Source organism: Peromyscus leucopus, chromosome 7, assembly GCF_004664715.2.
Source record: "Peromyscus leucopus breed LL Stock chromosome 7, UCI_PerLeu_2.1, whole genome shotgun sequence".
In the NCBI taxonomy this organism is placed as follows: Eukaryota; Metazoa; Chordata; class Mammalia; order Rodentia; family Cricetidae; genus Peromyscus; species Peromyscus leucopus.
Genome location: NC_051069.1, coordinates 52,301,405 through 52,305,606, shown reverse-complemented (window position 1 = coordinate 52,305,606; position 4,202 = coordinate 52,301,405). Strand labels below are relative to the sequence as shown.

At 45.0% G+C, this 4,202-nt stretch overlaps 1 pseudogene; it reads right to left on the bottom strand.

Moving 5' to 3' along the window:
- Window positions 1-794: 794 nt before the first annotated feature.
- On the bottom strand, window positions 795-2,225 carry LOC114686235 (annotated as a pseudogene).
- Window positions 2,226-4,202: the final 1,977 nt, after the last annotated feature.

Here is a 4,202-nt window from a genome sequence, read left to right as displayed (position 1 = left end):
ATTGTAACTTTATCTTTAAGCTCTTCAGTTTAAATTCATATAAAAAAACTTTCATGTTTAAAATAAACAATCTTATTTCAATCAGAGTGAAATTTGCATTTTACTCATTCGGATGATTATTCGCTCCCCAAAGAAATGGATTTGGTAACTTTTTTGAGAGGTATCTTAACCACAAATTCTAACTTTAAGTGTATTCATAGTTATTTTCAAAAGAAGTATGATTCCCCCCCAAACAATCCTTAAAAACTTGTAATAAACTTATAAAGCTGATTTGCATATTTACAAAATTTTGAATAGCAAATATAGGCAACTCATATAAAAAAAAAACACATTTGTTCAATGGCTATTTGTGAATTGCCAGGTACATGACAGTGTACCTCCGCTATGGAAATAATCTAATCTTGAGAAAAAAAAAAAAAAAACGAGTCCACGTCAAGTAAAATCTTGAGAGTCTGTCCGGGTGCCTGCCAACTGGTTTGTTTATGCTAAATGTCACAAATGATTGCGTGTGCAGTCTGTATAGAAACAGCCTTCGCACCCGTGTGCCCCCCACCGGTTCCCCATACTGAGATGTGGCTGCCTGTCTGGAGACGAAGTTTGCTGGACTAAAGCCAGCGGTGGGAGCATGACAGCAAGCTTCCAGGTTCTCCAAATAACCAAACACTTTGGTATCAATACAATGTATTCCCTGTGGCCTCAAATATACAAAATATACATTTCCAGTTCTTTTGCGCTCTCTCTCTCTCTCTCTCTCTCTCTCTCTCTCTCTCTCTCTCTCTCTCTCTCTCTCTCTCGAAGTTAGATCTGCGGTGTAAAGGGTGGCGGAGTGGACTGCGAGGCGTCGGGCAGGCGGGCGGTTGGCAGTGCTCAGTTCTGGTGGCGCTTCATGTGCAGCGCCAGGTGGTCGGAGCGCGAGAAGCTGCGGTTGCATACCCTGCACTGGAACGGCTTGGCGCCCGTGTGCTTCCTGTAGTGGCAGGTCAGCTCATCCGTCCTGCGCGAACCTCCAGTCACAGCCCTCCCAGGTGCACTTGTAAGGCTTCTCACCTGTATGAGTCCTCAGGTGAGCTTTTAAATGAGATGACTTTGTATAAACTTTTGTGCAGCCCGGATAATCGCAGTAGTGAATGCGTCTTTTCTCCAGATCAGGGTTACTCCTTCTATTGTATCTGACAGGTTGGATATTCGGTGAGTTAACCGGCAGAGGGGCAGGTAAATTCGGGTTGTGAATTGCCAGTTTGGAAGCAATTGTAGCAGCATAGGATAGAGGTGGAGTTAAATTCTGGAGCATCTCAGCTTGTCTATCGGGACGTCCAGGCTCTGAGCTCGGTGGTGATGGGGGAAAGTAAGTGGCCTGCTGTGGAAGAAACTGACTCGGCATGGTGTATGTGCAAGGGGGCATGCCCTGGAACTGTTTCATCGCAGTCTGCGGCACAGCAGAAGTGTGTGTGTTAAGGCCTGCCATGGCGGCCGACCTAGAAACGTTAAGGGTGTCCATTACTGCTGTCTGGTTTGTGGAACTGGGCATGTCTAGATCTGGTGTGTTCAGCAGCTGGTACAGGTGGCCCTGCTGGGGAGGGGCCGAGATATGGATATCTGGTGTAGGAAGTTCTTGTTTGATGAAGGTATTGTTCACCTCGGGAGCTGTGGTCTGGTGGGAGCTGAATATGCTGATGAACTCAGGGAGGGCCTGGGTCGGGGCTGGAGGAGGGGCGGTTGTCTCGCTCTGGTGGCTGAATATGGTAACAGGTTCCGTCTTGATCTGGGTTACTCATGGTCTCTGGGATTTGTAGAGGCCAGTTCTCAGGTGAGTGATGTCAGGGAGGAAGACGTTCATGTTGATACTGTAAGGTAGGCCCTCACTGTCAGTGAAGAACTGGTCGACCACCGAGGCGCTGTCTCGTCTATACTTCTTGTGCTCTGGAATTGGAACTGGGAGCTGAGGGGTCAGATACTTCTCCATTTCACATCTTGTCTGGACCAGCTCCTCCTAGGGCAGCCCGGGGCTGGGGGCCAGCGGCGGCGCGGGCTGCTCAGGCGGGGGGGGGGGGGGGGTGGTGGTGCGCTTGTTTCAGAACGTCTCCGGGGAAGAGCGCCGCGTCGCGGGCCGGGTTCGCAGCGCCCAGCACGGGCTTGAGCTGCGCGAACACCGGCTCGTCCTGCGTGGCCGGCGGCTAGGGCACGGGTCCCAGGCGGGCGCTCATGGTCAGCACCTGCGTGGCCATGGGCGATGGAGGGACTACAGGCGCGGCGCCGGGCACGGAGCGATCGCGATTCCCACTTCGCCTGGGCTGGCGCGGGATGGTGGACTCGGCGCGGGGCCGCTGAATCATAACTTCTGTTAGGTCCCTTATTTCTTTGTTAAGGTTCTGTCTGGCAGACATGTCTTTGGGTGAGAGTGGGGTGTTGAAATCTCCCACTACTAGTGTATGGGGTAGATGTGCAATTTAAGCTTTAGTAGTGTTTCTATTACAAATGTAGGTGCCCTTGTATTTGGGACGTAAATATTCAGAATTGAGACTTCATCTTGTCGGATTTTCCCTGTGATAAATATGTAATGTCCTTCCTGATCTCTTTTGATTGATTTTAGTTTGAAGTCTATTTTGTTTGGTATTAGGATAGCTACACCAGCTCCCTTCTTAAATCCATTTGATTGGAAAATCTTTTCTCAGCCTTGTATTCTGAGATAGTGTCTGTCTTTGAAGTTGAGGTGTGTTTCTTGCATGCAGCAGAAGGATGGATCTTGTTTTCATATCCATTCTGTTAGCCTGTGTCTTTTTATAGGTGAATTGAGACCATTGATATTAATGGATGTTAATGACCAGTGATTGTTAATTCCTGTTAATTTTTGTTGGTAGTGTTGTATGTTTCCCTTCTTTGGTATTTGTTGGTGTGGGACTATCTATTGCCTGTGTTTTAATGGGTGTATCTAACTTCCTTAGGTTGGATTTTTCCTTCAAGTGCTTTCTGTAGGGCTGGATTTGTGGAGAGATATTGTTTAAATCTGGTTTTATCATGGAATATTTTGTTTACTTCATCTATGTTGATTGAAAGTTTTGCTGGTTATAATAGTCTGGGTTGGCATTCATGGTCTCTTAGTGTCTGCATAACATCTGTCCAGGACCTTCTGGCTTTTAGAGTCTCCATTGAGAAGTCAGGTGCTTTTCTTATGGATCTGCCTTTATATATTACTTGGACTTTTCCCCTTGTAGCTCTTAATAAATATTTTTCTTTATTCTGTATATTTAGTGGTTTGATTATTATGTGGCAAGGGGACTTTTTTTTGGATGCAGTCTATTTGGTGTTCTGTAACCATCTTGTATCTTTATAGACATTTCCTTCTTTAGGTTGGAAAAGTTTTCTTCTATGATTTTGTTGAATATATTTTCTGTGCCTTTGAGTTGGCAATCTTTTCTTTCTTCTATCTCTATTATTCTCAGTTTTGGTCTTTTCATGGTGTCCTAAATTTTCTGGACATTTTGGGTCATGATGTTATTAGCTTTAGTGTTTTCTGTGACTGATGAATCTATGTCCTCTATTGTATCTTCAGCACCAGAGATCTGCTCTTCCATCTCTTGCATTCTGTTGGTTATGCTTGCATCTGTAGTTTCTGTTCATTTACTCAGGTTTTTCACTTCCAGCATTACCTCAGTTTATGTCTTCTTTATTGTCTCAATTTCATTTTTCAAATATTGAACTGTTTCCCACACTTGTTTAATTGTTTTCTCTTGGCTTTCTTTAAGGGATTTACTGATTTCTTCCCATTTTTTGTTTGACTTTTCCTCGAATTCTTTAATGGAATTCTTCATTTGCTCTTTAATGATCTCTATCATCTTCTTATGGTCATTTTTAAGGTTGATTTGTTCTGTTTCTTCTGTGTTGGGATGTTCAGGTCTTGCTGATGTAGGTTCTGATGAAGTCATATTGTTTTTTATGTAGTTGACTGTATTTTTGCACTGGCGTCTACCCATCTCTTTCTTCACTTGGTACAAGCGGTGTGTGTGTCAGAGGGAGCCTCGCTTGATACTCTTGGTCCAGTGGGAGCTCTTGGTCTAATCAGTGCTGATGGGCTTTGTCTCAGAGAGCAGCTCTTAGTCCAATTTATGCTCCTGGGCTCTGTCTCAGGGAGCAGATGCACTGCTGGTGTGAAATTATGGGGTGTTTCGGTATGAGGATAGAGACTCACATCTTAGACCAATCAG